Source organism: Vipera ursinii, assembly GCF_947247035.1.
Source record: "Vipera ursinii genome assembly, chromosome: 2".
Lineage (NCBI taxonomy): Eukaryota > Metazoa > Chordata > Lepidosauria > Squamata > Viperidae > Vipera > Vipera ursinii.
The window spans coordinates 264,666,031-264,685,795 of NC_139513.1; positions in this window are offsets into that span (position 1 = coordinate 264,666,031).

Sequence of the window (19,765 nt, forward strand, 5' to 3'; positions counted from 1 at the left end):
AGCAGGGAGTGCATGCGTGTCCCTAAGCGCTGCCTGGAACTTATCAGGGTCCATTAGGCGCCTAGGGCGGTACCATCTGACTGGCACCGTGCACCCACGGTGGGGGGTGGCAAGGGGGAAGTCTAGCCGCAGGAGGTGGTGATCGGTCCATGACAGGGGCGTAACAGTTGTGGTACCCCCACCGATATCATCACGCCACCGTCCAGACAAGAACACCAAGTCTGGGGTGTGGCCTCTCTCATGAGTCGGTCCAGAAATTATTTGCGACAGGTCCATGGCCGCCATGGAAGCCATGAACTCCCGAGCCAGTTCGGACGATCCTCCCAGGGACGGTAGATTAAAGTCGCCCAAGACCATGAGTCTTGCGAATTCAACCACCAACCCTGAGAGGGCATCGAGTAGCTCGGGCAGGGCCGCCGCTGCACGATTAGGTGGTAGGTACGCCAGCAGCAGGCCCAACTGCGCCCCTGGGCCGTATCTCAGTAGGAGAGACTCACACCCGACCATCTGAGGGACGGTGGTCTCTCGCGGGCTAAGGGATTCCCTGATGATAACTGCCACTCCCCCGCCCCTCCCATGAGCCCGAGGCTGGTGCAGCACCTGGAAACCTGGCGGGCAGAGGTCAACCAGAGGAACACCACCCTCTGGGCCCAGCCAGGTTTCCGTGATGCAAGCCAGGTCCGCATGCTCGCTCTCCACTAGGTCACGAATGAGGTGAGCTTTGTTAGCTACGGACCTTGCATTCAGGTAGACCAGCCTTAGCATGGGAGGGTGCGCACCTTTGCTCCCGGGTCCTCCGGGGGAGAACAGAGGGTCGGAGCGTCTCACCGCTTGTACAGAGCGGAGATGACACTCCCGGTGACGATATGGCCCTCTGTCTGTGCACCTTCTGCCATTCCCCACCATCCTAGGGATGGGATGTTTGTCAGTACGCCACTGGGTGTTATCGGCGACTGGTCCTCGTTGTACGCCATCGCGAACGGTCGTGGGCCTGGCATGCGTTATGGTGGCTGGAAGGCGTGCCTTTCCCGCGCAACCATAGTCTTCTCCCTCCCCCCTCCCTAACCCCACAAAAAACTTAACTAAGAACTTAATCAGGGGCCTCTTGGGCTTATGCTGGTGGCCCCTGACCCTGCCCGGCCATCTCTCAGAGGCCCAGTGGTTGGGCCCGTCATCGAGCTTGGATGTGATGCAGGCGGGTCGCACCCAGGAGAGTGGGGAACCCCTGAGGGCGTGTAGTACTGTGCTGGAGTATTGAACGAGCATAGTCACAAGGGATTCCGGGAAGGCAGTCCCCTGGATGGTGAATTTGTAGGAGGGTCGAGTCGGGTAGGTGCGTTTCTGGATTGTCGCCCTGCCACTGCCACTTGGCCGGGCGAACCCCCAGAAGCAGGCCATTCCTCATCCTCTCACAATGGGTTGTGTCTCTGCTTCCGGGGGTGGACCAGAACGTACTCTGGGTGAAGCATACCCCATAGAGCTCTCACCTCTATGGGGTTGCAGGTGTAAGGCCAAGCCACTCTGCCACCGTGGCTTGCACCCAGGCCCGTTATGTCCTGTGGGGAGAGAGTGGGCAAGGGTGGTTGAGAGTGGGTAGAAGGCAAGATGGAGGGATTCATTAATTGGCGTCAGCTCTGGTGGTTCAGCCGCCCAAACAGTTCTCTCCCTGATCCTCTGGGCGTTGTTCCTGGCTGCAGCTCCATAGGCCCCTATTGGTTGGGGACCGTCCAGAGCGTGGCCTCCCAGAGGTATGGGAGTCCCTGGTGTCATGCCGCTGCTGTTGCCGTCTCCGATCAAGGTGCCTCGAAGAGGTGGCTCAGGGTGTGAGCCGTAGATGCCTCGCCTCCGCCGCTACCGCCGCTGTCAGAGGGCCCTGGGCAAAAACGGTCGACCGGGGCCCGGAGAGGATGTCACCGCCGTCTTCGCCTCCGTTGCCGCCGCTTCCGCCGCATAGGGCAGAGAGGAGTCGTTGGCACCCATTCGCTGCCGCTACCGTCGTAAAGCTGGCCTGCGGCGTCTCCTTGATCACTCGGAGACGCCGCCGCTATCCGGGAGTAGATTAGGCAGCCGAGGCAGAACAGCAACTCCGGCCCCGCTCAGGATGGTTGTAGCGGCAGCAGCGGTACAGGGGGTGGGCTGGAGATGCCACGCCGTCAGCGCTACCGCCTGTCAAAACTCGTCCTGCAACAAGCAGGGCAGGTGCCGAACACAGGAACGAGAGACTTCTGCTGCAGTCTAGAAGCACTTTATTCTTCAGAGCAACAGCCGCAACAAGAAACAAAGCCAGCGTTGGCCGCTATCCGCAGCCAACGCTATTATATACACACCTGAAACCCCCACCCATACTCCACCCAAACACACCCACGCCCTCCCATTCCCTATAACTTCCCCACCTCACCCCTACAAGTCCCTTTGCCCATTGCCCAACCAGGTAAGCCTCCTCCCGTGCGTTGCCGTCACCGTGCTCCACCCCCTCACCACCTCCCTGCCGTGCCCAACTCTGAAACCCCCTGTGGTCACCCACACCCGCAGCTCCTAGCCACCCAGGCACCGCGGCGGGAAGGGGCTTGTCTCCCAACGAACCCGCCGTAGGTCCTGAACCCCCCCAGTCCGCCGTGAGTGGGCCCGAACTTCCGCCGGTCAGCTGTGCGGAAGAAGATGACCGGGGCGGCGGCGCGGCCTCCCGAGCTCTCCGGGCCGCCGACGCGCCGCCAGGCAAAGCCAGCTGTTGTGCGGCGGGGAAGGAGGACGGCTGAAGCGGCGGCGCAGCCTCCCGAGCCTTCCGGGCCGCCACCGTGCCGCCCGGCAAAGTCAGCTGTTGTGCGGCGGGGGAGGAGAACGGCTGAAGCGGCGGCGCGGTCTCCCGAGCCATCCGGGCCGCCGACACGCCGCCAGGCACAGTCAGCTGTCGTGCGGAGACGGACAAGGGCGGTCGAAGCGGCGGCGCAGCCCCTGGAGTCTCCCGGGCTGCTACAGAGCCGGCCCCAACCGGCACGTTCCCAGGAGCCTCACAGTCCGCCGGGGAGGCAGGCAGGTCGAGCGGGCGGCAGGGGGGGGTTGCCGGGGAGATGGGGGCCCCCCCCTCGAGTGTCGGGCTCCCGAGGCCCGACATGCTGCCCCTTCTACCAAGGGCCCACCTGGAATGCAAGGAGAGAGAGGTGAGCAGTCTGTAACATGATCAGCAGTTCCCCCCTGGGTCTCCCCCGGCTTCCCCGGGTGTTTCCGGTGGAAAGCGCGGAGAAGGCGTGGTGCACACACATCCCTATCCCGTACCCAGGTGGCCTCCTCCATGGGGTACCCCCTCCAGAGCACCAAGTATTGCACCCGCCCCCTCCGTTTCCGGGAGTCCAGGATCTCCTGTACCTCATAGTGGTCGCCGTGCACAGGCCCTGGGCCGCCCTCCCCCGCCGCCACAGAGGCAGTTGTAGCAGGCTTCAGCAGGCTACTGTGGAAGACGGGGTGTATCTTTCCAAGTAGGGGAGGTAGCCGAGACAAGGCGTCCGCCAGGAAATTTCTTCCCCCGGGCACATACTTGAGACAGAACCGGAAGCGTTGAAAGTATTGGGCCCACCGTACGTGTTTCGGGGACAGACGGCGGGGTGTTTGCAGGGCTTCCAAGTTTTTATGGTCCGTCCAAACCTCGAACTCCCGGCTAGCCCCCTCCAGAAGGTGTCTCCAAGTCCCCGAGGCCCAGCGGACCGCGAAGGCCTCTTTCTCCCAGATGGCCCAAGCCCTCTCCGCGGTCGTTAGCTTCTTAGAGGCGTAAGCGCAGGGCCGCAATCCTCCCATTGCATGCCGTTGCAGAAGGACAGCTCCAACAGCCACGTCGCTCGCATCAGCCTGTACTACGTAGGGCAGGTCAGGGTTCGGGTGTTGCAGGACGGGCTCCTTAGCAAATTGCGCCTTGAGCGCCTCAAAGGCCCGCTGGCGAGTAGTGGTCCACGCAAGTTTCTGCCCTGGCCGTGGCAATGTCGCCATCTGTTTAGTCCGCAGTAGATCCGTGAGCGGCAGGGCAATGGAAGCGAAATGTGGAATAAATTGTCGATAGAAGTTAGCGAAGCCCAGAAAGCTCTGCAGCTGTTTCCGGGTCCGCGGGGCCTGCCACTGTTGGATAGCCTCCACCTTCCCCGGGTCCATCTCCACCCCGTTGGAGGACACCCGATATCCCAAATAGTCCAGTCGGGGCTTGTGAAACTCACATTTGGAGAGCTTCACATATAACTGGGCGTCCCTCAGCTTGGTCAGCACACTCCGAACTAAGACAACATGCTCCTCCAACGTGGGCGTATATATGAGGATGTCATCAAGATAGACTAGGACCCCCCGGTACAAATGGTCATGCAGGACTTGGTTAATCAACTGCATGAAGACCGCGGGGGCTCCCTGCAGTCCAAACGGCATGACCCTAAACTGAAAGCTCCCCAACGGGCAGTTGAAAGCCGTCTTCCATTCATCACCAGCTTTAATCCGGACACGGTAGTACGCCTCCCTGAGGTCTAACTTGGTGAATACCCGGCCCGTAGCCAAATGAGCTAAAAGGTCCTTCACCAAAGGGAGGGGGTACAAGTGCTCTACACATACCGCGTTAACCCCTCGATAATCAACGCACAGTCTTAGGGTCCCGTCTTTCTTCTCCCTGAACAAGACAGGGGCCGCCATCTTAGATCGAGCGGGCTGGATGAACCCCCTCCGCAGGTTCTTGTCTATGTATTGACGAAGCTCCTGCATCTCCCGGGGTGCCATTGCGTACATGCGGGGTTTTGGCAGTTTTGCCCCTGGTTCCAGTTCAATAGCGCAGTCCGTGGGGCGGTGGGGTGGCAAGGCATCACACTCCTTCTCGTCGAAGACATCTGCGAGATCGCTGTACTTCCGTGGCACCTGTGTCTCAAGCCCAGTACCCACCCCTGCGGCCCCCTCTGGCCCACCAACCTCCTCCGGGCCCATGAAGGAATGCTTTTCAGGAGGCTGGGGCCCTGTCCCGAGGCGGAGATGTCGGCATCCCCCCTCCCACCAAACCGTGGGGCCCCACCTGTCCAACCACGTAAGCCCCAGAATGACCGCCTCCGTCATAGACGGCACCACGACAAACCGGAGAGTCTCCCAGTGTGTACCCAATTCCATTCTCACCTGTGCCGTTACATGCGTAATGGGTGCTCTGCCCAAAAGGGACCCGTCTACCTGCTGAAATCGGATAGGTTTGGGGAGCCGCTGGAGGGGGATACCGGCCTCCCTTGCCATCACCAGGCTAATAAGGCAGCGCGTGCTGCCTGTATCAACCAAGGCCTTACACTCCCTCCTCTCACCTGTTCGTGGGCTTATCAATACCACAGGCAGCACAAAAGGGCACACCGGAGCGCTTACCATCGGGTCCTCCTCGTACTCGTGATCCTCAGACCCATCGGATGTGTCAGTCCGTCCATCCGCCGGGCCCACTGGACGCACCGGTGTCGATGTTCGGGGTGTCTTGTCGGCCACCTGGTACGCTGTTCTGGAGCGTTCTGCAGCTCTCCTGGGGGTCGGGACCCGCGCCACCGGAGGGTTGGGCCCCGGTCGTGGTGGAGGTAGCGGGCAGTCCACTGCCCGATGGCCCGGTTGGTTGCAGCGGAAGCAGCGGATTGTTGGACGGGGCGCCGGTAGGGGGCCGGGTTGTGTCGCCGCCGGCTCGGGCTTCCGGCTCTCGGACTTCGGCCCCTCCGGGGTCCTCCAGGCTCCAGGGCCCACTACTGGCCTGCCCCGGGTGTCCTGCAACCCAATGTCTAGCTCCACCGCCACCCGGAACCAATCCTGAAGCCGTGCAGGAACCCCCCGCACCACACATGCCCGCCGGAGAGCTCCATCAAGACCGGCCCGGAAGTGGTGCACCAACAAGCGCTCGGGCCACGAGCGTAACCTGCCCGCAACCCTTCGGAATTCGAGCACATACTCCTCTGCCGGTCGTCCTCGCTGCCTGATGGCTAACACTTCGGCTTCCGCACGATGTAAGCGGGATACATCCTCGAAGCGGACGCGCAGGGCTTCCAGGAACAGCCCCACATCCCCGAGCTCACGGGTGTGGTCACTGTAGAGGTCCGCTGCCCAGGTTGCAGCCTCTCCCTGAAGGCACGCGGTGACCGCCACCACCATCGCCCACTGTGATGGATAGGCATGGGCGTACCCGTCCAGATGGTTAATCACCTGGCCTAGGAACATGGCCAGGTGGTCGGGATGCCCATCATAGGTTGTGGTGAGCGGTGGGGGTCCCCACACCACACCCGGACCCCAATGCCCAACAGGTGGATGGGTCTGAGCCTGGGACACCCCCACTGACCTGGGTGCCGGACGTCCAGGGCCTCGGTCAGGCATTGGCCAAGCATCACGCCCTCCTTGTGCTCGTGTGGATGGGCCCCGAACGCCTCCCTCCCCAGGCACCTTGAACTTTGGGCTGGCCAGTCGGAAACGGGACGTTGCTGACTGACTGGGTGGCCCCCCAAGAGACCACTGTCCCGTGTCTTCTTCAGGGCCCATGGCCACCCAGGAACCGCCGTCACGTGCCCCGACTTCTCCGAACCTGTCGCGCAGCACGTCCATAGTCTGGCTCCCGGGTGCGGTTGAATAGCTGTATTCCTCGCCGTCGTCATCGGTCAGCCGACGCTCCCTCCAACCCAGTGGAGCCCCACCGGGCCGGCCCGTTTGTCCTTGCTCGAGCCCCGTGCGCCCCAGGATCGAGCTCAGCCACCACTCCCCCCCCTGGGTCTGGCTACTAGCACCCTGGGACTCCACCGCAGGGTCAGTTGGTGGCACTTCCCGCACTTTAGGCCTTACAGCAGGCTGGACGTCCTCCACGTCCCTCTCCACAGGGGTTGTCGCCTCCGCCCCGGCCACGCCAGCCTCCTCCAATGCAGTCTCCAAAGCGGCCCCTTGCACACCCTCTGCCATGGCGCACAAACGGAACACAGCAGAAAGGCGGCAAGGCCGCAATGCTAAGGAAACGCTGGCTTTCTGTCAAAACTCGTCATGCAACAAGCAGGGCAGGTGCCGAACACAGGAACGAGAGACTTCTGCTGCAGTCTAGAAGCACTTTATTCTTCAGAGCAACAGCCGCAACAAGAAACAAAGCCAGCGTTGGCCGCTATCCGCAGCCAACGCTATTATATACACACCTGAAACCCCCACCCATACTCCACCCAAACACACCCACGCCCTCCCATTCCCTATAACTTCCCCACCTCACCCCTACAAGTCTCTTTGCCCGTTGCCCAACCAGGTAAGCCTCCTCCCGTGCGTTGCCGTCACCGTGCTCCACCCCCTCACCACCTCCCTGCCGTGCCCAACTCTGAAACCCCCTGTGGTCACCCACACCCGCAGCTCCTAGCCACCCTGGCACCGCGGCGGGAAGGGGCTTGTCTCCCAACGAACCCGCCATAGGTCCTGAACCCCCCCAGTCCGCCGTGAGTGGGCCCGAACTTCCGCCGGTCAGCTGTGCGGAAGAAGACGACCGGGGCGGCGGCGCGGCCTCCCGAGCTCTCCGGGCCGCCGACGCGCCGCCAGGCAAAGCCAGCTGTTGTGCGGCGGGGAAGGAGGACGGCTGAAGCGGCGGCGCGGTCTCCCGAGCCTTCCGGGCCGCCGACACGCCGCCAGGCGCAGTCAGCTGTCGTGCGGAGACGGACGAGGGCGGTCGAAGCGGCGGCGCAGCCCCTGGAGTCTCCCGGGCTGCTACAGAGCCGGCCCCAACCGGCACGTTCCCAGGAGCCTCACAGTCCGCCGGGGAGGCAGGCAGGTTGAGCGGGCGGCAGGGGGGGGTTGCCGGGGAGATGGGGGCCCCCCCCTCGAGTGTCTGGCTCCTGAGGCCCGACACCGCCGCTGTCAAGGCCCCTGGGTGGCGAATGACTGGGCCTGGAGAAGCAGTCCCGGTCACCGTTGTCTCCACTGCCGCCTCTTCCACCGCCCAGCTGATCCGCGGCGCCTCCTCTGATCCTCGGAGACACCGCCGTTGCCCGGGAGCGGGCCAGGGGAGCCGAGGTAGAGCGGAGGCGTTGGCCGCAAGTCAGCTGGCTGTGCAGCCGCAGCGGCTCAGGGGGTGTGCCGAAGATGTCACCGCCAACCGCCTCCGCTGTTTCCAGCCCCCTGGGAAGATGGCCGGCTTTGGGCTTGGGCGCTCACACCGCTTTCGCTACGCCGCCTCCGCCTCACAGCTGATCTGCGGCGTCTCCTTTGATCCTTCGGAGACGCCGCCGCCGCCGCCGCCCAGAGTAGATTAGGCGGCTGAGGCAGAGCGAGGATGCTGGCCCCATTTAAAACGGCCGCCCACGGCCCAGGCGGTGGGGTGGGGATGTCCCGGCACCCCTACAGCTGATTCGGGGCGGCAGCGGACAGCACATTGCCCATCTCAGCTGCCCAACTTCTGACCCCACCCCAGGGGTCTGTTGACATCCCTGGGGGGCTCCTGGGGGGACGCCTTACCACCGGGGGTTACGGAGCTCTCCCCAGCACGTCCGCCATCTTTGGAGCCGGCAAAAAAAAAAAAAGAGGCTTTAGAGAAAAATCTGAACATCCACATCTCATGAATAGATTAATAAAATCCCATCTCTGAGGAAGATGGGCAGTTAAGAAATGTGAAATATAAACTGATATCTCCATGTTATCTTATCAGGATATGTTCACACAATCTCATACAGAAGACAAATGCATGTTAATGACCAATGAATAAATACTTTTCTGTATGTTTCAGAGGGTTGGATGAGATGATTTTTGTGGTCCTATTCAACTTTACAAATCTATGACTGTGCAGTTGGAACTGAGAACAACAAATCATGCATATTCATGTACTCAGAGGGCTGGGCAGACCTTTTTATTCTTCCATTTCACTGTATTTTCTGAAGTTTGCATATTGCAACCTAATTCTCTAGAACCCTTGAGATCCCTGCGACTGAAGTGTGTACCTGCTGAAGTAGGAGGAGGATGCTTGCAGAAAAGAGGGATCATTTATTATTTAATTACTATAAGACTGTAGGTTTTTTCCCCCTTCAACTGCTACAAATAATGCTTCTCTTCTACGATATGACCATAATTGATGGTTGACAGTATTCACTCAATTCACATTTAGCAATATGGTAGAGGCAAACAAAAATCACTTAATGTTGTTAATTTTCATAATGGTGTTCCATCATTCTGCTCATTGTTTCTATATGCATTATTTTAAAAGGTTTGCAAACATACCAATTAAAAATTAATTTAAATACTTTTATGAAAGTTGGTTAGATTCTATTGAAAGCTGATGCTATTAAGACACAGATAAGCCTCCAGGTAGCATTAACGACTCACTAAAAGAATGCAAATGAAAAGCTGTTTCAAAGGAGTATAAATCTTTCCATTCCCCACCATCTAGTCAGAGCTGAAAAAGCTTCTTGGATGAGAAGCGAAACTGTCTTCAAAGAAAAACAAGAAAGTCCAGTTGCCTCATGAAAAAAACCGCATCTTTGGGCCTTACATTACTTGAAAATGTGACAGCTCTCATCATAATCAGTGAATGAAAAAAAGAGTATTTAAAGTTTATCAAGGACTGATGATTCAGATTTGGGTATCTGAAATATTTGGTTCTTTATATTCATGTTGTTTTATCAGGGTATTTCCACACAATCTTACACAGAAGACAAATGCATGTTAAGAATAAGGTCTAACTGGACAACATATTTTTACTTGTCAAGATGCCTCACACAATAACACAATTCAGAATAAACTGCACAATAATTTAAATGCAAAACCATGTGCAGAACACATGTCTCAAACAAGTAAACCAAGCCATGGATCACATGTCAAATATGCAGCACCGAAATAAGGAGTTAAGTAAACTGTAGACAAATTTTACATAAGGGAATTTTCTAAAGTTAATCTACTTAGTGCATTTTTATTGGGAACTCAAACACAAGCCTATTTCTTTTTTACATGACTCACCAAACCAAAAGACAAAGACAGCAGGGCTGATTGGGGAATTCTGGGAGTTCAAGTTCACAAGAAACACTGGTTCACAGGATACCCACCTTACTGTGTTCCCTATGTCCATGACAACTCTTTAACCACTATGTGTCGTTCCTTGATTCTTCCCCTCCATCAGCTACTGGGAACTGCCTACCATGCTACAGGGTGAAAGTAATAAAAGATTCTGATGCCCCGTTACAGCAACTAACTGCTACAGGTTTGTTTTGCATGCTAATTGGTTGAAGAAGGCAATTTGACAAATCCATTGCCATTAATGTTCCATTTGAAGAGTAGGTTTAACTCCTAGGAATTCACTTCACCTGGGGAAAAGAATTAAGTTGTTGCTGAGTGAGCAATGGTAGGGGGTTTTGGTGGCAGGAAGATAATCCCTTGCTTATTCAGTATATCAGAACCACTTCAGGATATAAAAGATTTGCCAGCTTGGATGAACAGGCTCCAACAAGAAAGTATCCTGCTACATTCGTGTTGGAGGCAGACATTTATTTACTCTATTATTTGTACATCTCTGAGGACATAAGCAATATCTTTATTCAAAAAAGAATGACAAAAGAATATATTGCATTACTGAACAAGTAATCAGAATGTGAAGATTGGAAAAGACACTGTGGATTTGGATGAACTGTGATCCAGAGCCACTTAAAATGGTTTAACGCCATTAATCTCAAAGGGGTGCAGTTAATTGCCATTATGGCAACTCTTGCTTGAATGCTTCCTCTATATTGTATTATAAGAGGGTTATTGGAATACAGGAAATTGGTTGTCATATAAAATAATTTTATTTTGGTAACACTCTGCTACTTCTGATGATAATATATATATTTTATTAAGTCATGTTCTGAACCTTTACAGTCATCAGAGTGGAGACTAGTTGCATGCTGGAGAAAGCTTAGATTTAATTTGTATTTTACCCAAGCTGTTCTCTTCAGACTGTTTCATCTTTTCCCAATTTATCCCATATCTATAAAGTTTTATTTAGTGTATTATTAAACTTAGCTATGACATTATGATCAACATTCTGGAAACCATTTTATGACTCCTCTATCTTCTTTTAAGCTGTGCAATAAACTGGCTTCTTAATGACAGGTAGAGTAGAAAGACTTAAAAAAATCTGAGCATCACTTAGAAAACCAAGGGAGAACAAAATTACCAAATCCCTGATGGAATCAAATGTGCAGAAAATGGCAGAGAACAAAAGCCTGATTATTGCTAGTACCTTTGTATTTCCATTCCTGAACTACCAAATAAACCCACAGCAGAGTATGTATTAATTTGCTTGTGTTTTCATCTTCTATTGATCCTCGATACCAAGTGACTTCCTTGCACATGTGGACTATGAGAACTCTAACCCAAGGTGGAATGAAGTGCTTCTGCTTTACTGCATTAGAGAGGGCTGTAAAACACTGTGAAGTGGTGTATAAGTCTAAGTGCAATTACTATTATCATAAGCACATTTTTATTTTTACAGAGACAACTAATGCTAATATGATAGTGCGGGTACTATTAAATGCTTTTTAAAAATGCTTGCTGTGGTCGCAAACTTATAATAAACCAATAAGGGAAAAGTAGGACTATGATTATGTATTTAAAGTATTTAAAGTTTATCAAGGACTGATGATTCAGATTTGGGTGTCTGAAATATTTGGTTCTTTGATATCTTTATATTCATGTTGTTTTATCAGGGTATTTCCACACAATCTTACACAGAAGACAAATGCATGTTAATAATAAGGTCTAACTGGACAACATAATATATTTTTACTTGTCAAGATGCCTCACACAATAACACAATTCAGAATAAACTGCACAATAATTTAAATGCAAAACCATGTGCAGAACACATGTCTCAAACAAGTAAACCAAGCCATGGATCACATGTCAAATATGCAGCACCAAAATAAGGAGTTAAGTAAACTGTAGACAAATTTTACATAAGGGAATTTTCTAAAGTTAATCTACTTAGTGCATTTTTATTGGGAACTCAAACACAAGCCTATTTCTTTTTTACATGACTCACCAAACCAAATTCACTGTCCATCTTGAATACATAATGAAAGAAGGAAGCTTTAGAGTTCACAAGGTTGATACTGTACGGAATGAAACTATGGCTGAATCTGGATGTTCTGCTTCGGATACCACGGAGCCTCCTCCCAGGAGGTAACAAGGAAAACAGGTTGTGAAGAGGATGTGTCCTGGATGGAAGGGAGGGAACTGCCAGTGATCTTTTCAGCCATCCTCACGACTCTCTGCACTGCCTTCCTGTCTGAAGCAGTGATGCTTCTCAACAAGACTGTGATGCTGTATGATAGGATGCTCTCGATCGCCCCTCTGTAGAAAGCGGTAAGGACAGGGGAAGGAAGATGTGCTTTTCTCATGCGACACAGAAAATGCAGGTGCTGCTGTGCCTGCTTCACCAGTGTCTCACTGTTGAGTGACCAAGCCAGCCTACTTGTTAACTGCACACCCAGGAATTTGATGCTGGCTGTTTTCCTTATACCAGTTCACCAAACCCTCAACCTCCTTGCGGTAAGCACCCTCATTGTCATCATGAATAAGGCCCACTATGTTGTATCATCTGTGAACTTCACAATATGATTGGTGGCAAACATAGCACTACAGTCATGGGTCAATATGACTGTTAATTTAACAATGGTGTGAGGTTAACAACAGCCTTGGAAAAAGTGCTTTACCACCTGTACTTATGACTGTTACACGACACCTGTGGTCACATAATCGCAATTCAGGCACTTGGCAACCAGCTCACATTTTCTGCAACATGTGGTCATATGATTGCAATTGGTGAGCATTTTTGCCAGTTTCCAGCAAAAAAAAAACACCAAAGTTCATTGGAGAAGCTGGATTAGCTTAATGACAACATTATTTGCTTAAAGATTGAAGTAAAAAAAATGGTAATAAAATTGGATCTGGTCACGTGGTGACTCACTCAGTTATGATGGAAATTTCTGTCCCAATTGTGAGAGTAAGCCAAGAACTACCTGCAGTGGTTTAAATAGCTTTTTTTTTCCAATTGTGGAGCATAATGAAGGAGAAACAACACAATATCTTACAAAAAGCAGTGTTTTGGAGAAGGATTTCATAGATCAGGAATTAAACTTCTGTTTCATTTGGTGTGGAATAATTACTGCATCCAGAAAAAAACTGGGTAAATGCTAGATCTTGACATTCAGAAGAATTTTTTCATACAATCACTCTATTAACAAATGTCTTTCCCCCCAAGAAGCAGATCTGTCCAGCAGTTTGTGCACATATCAGTGTGTTGGCTTCCTTGCTTCTCCAGATGTCTTGATTAATTCACTGACCAGTTCATTAAGCACATAAAAATCAATGTTTTCCTTCAGCCAAATCAAGCAGGATTAGCATGGGCTCCAGAAAGTAGAAAAAAAGTCAGAATATATAATAATTTTATGGTCATGCTTATGTATCAAAGAACAAAAAAAACAAGTATGTACTTGTAAATCAGAAAAAAGCTGTGCTGTTTCTTTTCCTAAAACAAAAAAAATGCATGCATCAGAATGTATACATTATCTGAAATAAGAAAAAGTATTACTGTTGTAGTTTTATGATGCTTTACTTGATACCAGGCATTCTGGGTTCTCTGAATATATTGAATTATAGGTTAATTAATATGCTAATTCAACAACAGTTAATTAATCAGAGTTGATCTGTTTAATACATACACATGCTGCCCACACCTAGATGGTTTACTATATAATTAAGTTAACAACTCTCTATGTATAAATTGGAAAAACAGAGACTCACATTCCATAAGAATAAATGGTTGGGTACTAGGATTTAATCAGTACTAAGGAAAAGGCTTTTTTCAACTCCAGCACAGTTTGCATCCATTCTGAAAAAAAGTGGGTAAAAATGATTAAAGTCATTGTTAGATGTATCTGTATGGGATGTCCCCAAAAAGTCCCATTACAGATTTAAAAGCACACTCCTTCAAATCATATAGACCTAAGCTCTGTAAGACTTTGTCCACCAAAGGGAACATCTTAAACTGGGTTTAGAAAGCAGTTGGCATAGATGTTTCAACATGGGTAGGTGACTATCTAATAAACAGACTGTTAAATAATATCCAGCTTTCTCCTTCTTTCATTTTCTTCAGAAGCAGATGAAGTATGTTTTCCTTGGAGGAAGGAGGGGAACCACCACAAAACAGTGTCTCTCATTCTCAGCCCTCTTAGCTGGTCTAGAAGGATACCATCATTTATGGTTGCTCATGATAACTCATCTCAGGTGTCTTGGAATTTCCTGAGGAGACATTCTTGAACTGTATGTGTTATAGTTTGTTCTGAGCAACATACTCACATTGTGGGCTCTCGGCCATTCACCACTTAAAGAGCTTTGCCTTAGTTCTGGCCTGTCCTCTCCTGATTCTTTTCAGGTGGCTCCATATTTTGGGGAACAATTGCATTCCTGAAAGTGATTTTGCTGGATCTGCATGATCTATTATGTGGTTATTAAAAGTCACCCATCTTAATTGCCATTCTTCATCTAGATTGTAAAACTGTGGTATATTATCCCAAATTGGTTTCGTAGGCTTATGCTTGATGAGAGGTAATTATTCTAAGTCCTTGACTCACAAAATCATTCATTTAGTGATCATTTGAAGTTACAACAGCACTGAAAAAAGTGACTTACAATGGGGCTTTGCACTTACGACCATTGCAGCATCCCCACAATCATGTTATCAAAATTTGGGCACTTGGCAGCTGGTATATATTTACAACAGTTGCAACCTTCTGGGGTTCTGTGATTCCCATTTGTGATCTTCCCAGCTGTCAAGCAAAGTCAATGGCAGAAGTCAGATTTGCTTAGCCGACACCATGACTCATTAACAAGTACAGTGATTTGTTTAATTGTGACAAAAAAAAACCTGTGGTAAAATCTGGTGTGATGCATTTAACAACCACCTTGCTTAGCAATGGAAATTCTATTTGCAGTTGAGTTTGTAAGATGAGGATTACCTGTATACCTTTTTTCTTTTTGTCTGTTGTTTCTTTAACACTGGAGAGATGTTGGAAAATTAGCCATAAAAAAGACAACAGACCCTAGGATTGTTTTCCATCAGTCTCTTAATCCACAAGTTATAGAAATTTGACTGTTGGCTATGAACTGATCAGCCAAATTTCTCAAATGGTAAACAATATCAAAGTAAATAACACACGTACCTAAGTTTTAAATAGTGGCATTTTGACTGCCAATATTTAAGTTTTTCAATGTATCTATAGATTGATATTGTATTGAAAGCACAATAAAGAGTTTTGGTTATCTCTTCTTCAGCAAACATGTTGTAATAGGTACTTAAATGTTTTGCCATTATCTGCAAGGCAGAAAGTTTAGTAGCTCTCTTCTGCATTGACATGATGACATCAGCTTTTCAAAAGAGCGATTGCTATTCCTGCTGTGATGGAGGCGAACAGCTACAGAAGGCAATGTCAGTGTCTTGAATGGAGGTAGCTCCAAGCTTGAAATAACCTGCTGAGATCATTCTACTGTAAAGTAATTGGGCAAAGACTGCTTGTGCATAAAAGGAAACCTTTCTCAGTCAAGGAAAGGATTTGGTAGAAGGATGCTAGGATTTGGTAGACGTTCTTTAGATATGGGTAAACACAGGGTCAGTCTTTCTTATGGTGTACAATTCTGTGCCTAAGGATACTTCTACCCTAGAAGTAATTAAAGCTAAGTTTTCTCATATTTCTTGATTGACTGCAAATCTAGTCTCTTGGTTGAATCCTGGCTGTGTGTCTGAGCCTGTCTGAAGCTTTGCTGACCTAAATTTTGGCTAAAACAATATTCTGCCCCAGCTTGCATGTTGGAATAGTTATATCTCCTTCCTGAAAAAGCAAATAGATTTGATATGCCAACATAGGACAAATTACAATTGTCAATGGACCCTTCACAAATATCATTGTTGGGTAGAATTTCTGTGATTAAGGTGAATTATTTACCAGGAATGTTATTTTTGTTTCAGACAATGCTTGTTTTGACAACTGATATACCAATGGCAGAAATGTGCATACAAATTTATATGGCAAGGAAAAAAAACACCACTAAGTAAACATAAGGTACTATAAGATGCAAAGAAAGAGGATGATTGGGTTTACAAGATTTGAAATTATATTTTGCTGCCAGTTGTTTAGTTTAATGAAAGAGTGGTTGTTATTTAAAAAATAGGTTATTGGATCTATAATGATTTGAGATTTGAATGGAATGGATATTCAGGGCATGAAAGAGTTATGGTGAATGTAGATTTTAAAAGTCATTATGTTAGAGGGTCGCAATGGGTCGGACATGACTTCGCAACTAACAACAACATGTCAGATGGTCTATACTTAAAGTACAGAATAAATGTAAATTTAAGTTTTGCCTGAAAATTCCTTTCTGACTTGAGCCAAAGAAGCATTTATAGGAAGAAATGACAAACATAAACTTACAGTGATGTACTAGAATTTTTTGCAGGGAATTGTCCAAAGCACTTGAAGGCAGGACAAGAAACAATGGATGGAAACTAATCAAGGAGAGAAGCAACCTAGAACTAAGGAGAAATTTCCTGACAGAGAAATCAATCAGTGGAATGGCTTGCCTTCAGAGGTTGTGGGTACTCCATCACTGGAGGTTTTTAAGAAGAGATTGGACAGTCATTTGTCTAAAATGGTATAGAGTCTCCTGACTGAGCAGGGGGTTCAGCTAGAAGACCTCCAAGGTCCCTTCCAACTCTATTATTCTGTTGTTGCTTTTGTTAGCTGCAAAGTTGTGTCTGACCCATCACGACCCTATGGACAACGTTCCTCCAGGCCTTCCTGTCCTCTACCATCTTCTGGAGTCCATTTAAGCTCACGCCTACTGCTTCAGTGACTCCATCCAGCCACCTCATTCTCTGTCGTCCCGTTCTTCTATTGCCCTCAATCTTTCCCAGCATTAGGCTCTTCTCCCGTGAGTCCTTCCTTCTCATTAGGTGGCCAAAGTATTTGAGTTTTAGCTTCAGGATCTGGCCTTCTAAAGAGCAGTCAGGATTGATCTCCTCTAGGACTGACCGGTTTGATCGCTTTGCAGTCCAAGGGACTCGCAGGAGTCTTCTCCAGCACCATAGCTCAAAGGCCTCAATTCTTTGGCGCTCGGCCTTTCTTATGGTCCAACTTTCACTGCCATACATTGCAACTGGGAAGACCATAGCCTTGACTATACGCACTTTTGTTAACAGGGTGATGTCTCTGCTTTTTAGTGTGTTGTCTAGATTTGTTACGGCTTTCCTCCCAAGGAGCAAGCGTCTTTTAATTTCTTGGCTGCAGTCCCCATCTGCGGTGATCTTGGAGCCCAGGAAAATAAAATCTGTCACTACCTCCATTTCTTCCCCATCTATTTGCCAGGAATTGAGAAGGCCGGATGCCATGATCTTGGTTTTCTTAATGTTAAGTTTCAACCCAACTTTTGCACTAGCCTTCTTCACCTGCAACAAGAGGCTCTTTAGTTCTTCTTCACTTTCTGCCATTAGAGTGGTATCATCTGCATATCTTAGATTGTTGATATTTCTTCTGGCAATCTTAATTCCAACTTTTGATTCATCTAGCCCTGCCTTTCTCATGATGTGCTCTGCATATAAGTTAAATAGGCAGGGTGACAGTATACAGCCTTGCCGGACTCCTTTCCCAATTTTGAACCAATCAGTGGTTCCGTGTCCAGTTCTCACTGTTGTTTCTTGGCCCACATATAGGTTTCTCAAGAGACAAATAAGATGGTCTGGTACGCCCATCTCTAAGAACTTGCCACAGTTTGTTATGATCCACATAATCAAAGGCTTTAGCATAGTCAATGAAGCAGAAGTAGATGTTTTTCTGGAACTCTCTAGCTTTCTCCATGATCCAGCGTATGTTGGCAATTTGATCTCTAGTTCCTCTGCCTTCTCGAAATCCTGCCTGTACTTCTGGTAGTTCTCGATCCACATACTGTTCTGTACCAGCCTGCTACTGGCCCTGCAGAAAAGGCAGGGACAACCCCTTTTACAAGAAGGCAAGAGGCTGGAACTAAGCCTGCCAAATTTATTAACATAAAAACATAAACAGAGCAAACAGAGCAAAGAGAGCAAACACGAACCCTTAATCACAACACATACTGCTGGAGTCTAGCTTGTAGGATTTTAAGCATAACTTTACTAGCTTGAGAAATGAGTGCAATGGTGCGATAGTTTGAACATTCTTTGGCACTGCCTTTCTTTGGAATTGGAATGTAAACTGATCTTTCCCAATCCTGTGGCCACTGTTGAGTTTTCCAAATTTGCTGGCAAATTGAGTGTAGCACTTTTACTGCATTGTCTTTTAAGATTTTGAATAGCTCAGCTGGAATACTGTCACCTCCACTAGCTTTGTTGTTGCTCAACTTTTCTAAGGCCCACTTCACTTCACATTCTAGGATGTCTGTCTCAAGGTCAGTGACCACCTCATCATGGTCATGAGGGACGTTAAGCTCATTCTTGTATAGTTCTTCTGTGTAATTTTGCCACCTCTTCTTAATCTTTTCTGCCTGTTAGGTCCCTGCCATTTTGGTCCTTTATCATGCCCATTTCTGCATGAAACGTTCCTTTCATCTCTCCAATTTTCCTGAAAAGATCTCTGGTCCTCCCTATTCTATTGTTTTCTTCTATTTCTTTGCACTGTTCATTTAACAAGGCATTCTTATCTCTTCTAGCTATTCTCTGGAATTCTGCATTCAGTTGGGTGTATCTTTCTTTTTCTCCCTTGCCTTTGGGTTCCCTCCTTTCCTCAGCTATTTGCAAAGCTTCCTCAGAGAGCCATTTTGCTTTCTTGCATTTCTTTTTTTTATGATGGTTTTGGTTGCTACCTGTTGTACAATGTTGTGAACCTGTGTCCATAGTTCTTCAGGCACTCTGTCTATCAGATCTAATTCCTTAAATCTATTTGTCACCTCTACTGTATATTGAACAGGGATATGATTTAATTCATACCTGAGTGGCCTAGTGCTTTTCCCTACTTTCTTCAGTATACCTGATGGTCATCTGAATTAAATTCACCCATTCCTGTCCATTTTAGTTTGCTGATACCTAAAATGTCAATGTTCAGTCTTGTCATCTCTTGTTTGACCACGTCCAACTTTCCTTGATTCATGGATCTTACATTCCAGGTTCCCATGGAGAAAAAATCTTTAAAGCATCGGACTTTCCTTTCACCACCAGACACATCCACAGCTGAGCATCCTTTCGGCTTTGGCCCAGTTGCTTCATTCTTTCTGTCGCTACTTGTACTAGCCCTCTGCTCTTCTCCAGTAGCATATTGGACGCCTTCCGACCTGAGGGGCTCATCTTCCAGCATCATATCGTTTTGCCTTTTGGTACTGTCCATAGGGTTTTCATGGCAAAGATACTGGAGTGGGTTGCCATTTCCTTCTCCAGTGGATCACGTTTTGTCAGAACTCTCTGCTATGATCTTTCCATCTTGGGTGGCCCTGCACGGCATAGCTCATAGCTTCACTGAATTACGCAAGCTCCTTTGCCACCACAAGGCAGTAATCCATGAAGGGGTATTAATCTGTAAGATGAAATTGAAAGAAATTTTGATAGATTTGATAACAGAAGAATATTCATGTCAATGGTTTTCTTATGTATAATTATAAGAAGGATTCAAAGGAAATAAAATATCTTCTTATTATGAACAAAGTACGACTGAGTTTGAAATAGAATTATGTACTAGTGATGACCACATCATTGCTAAAACGTTTAAACTTTGGTTGAAATATGAGACAGAAGATGAAC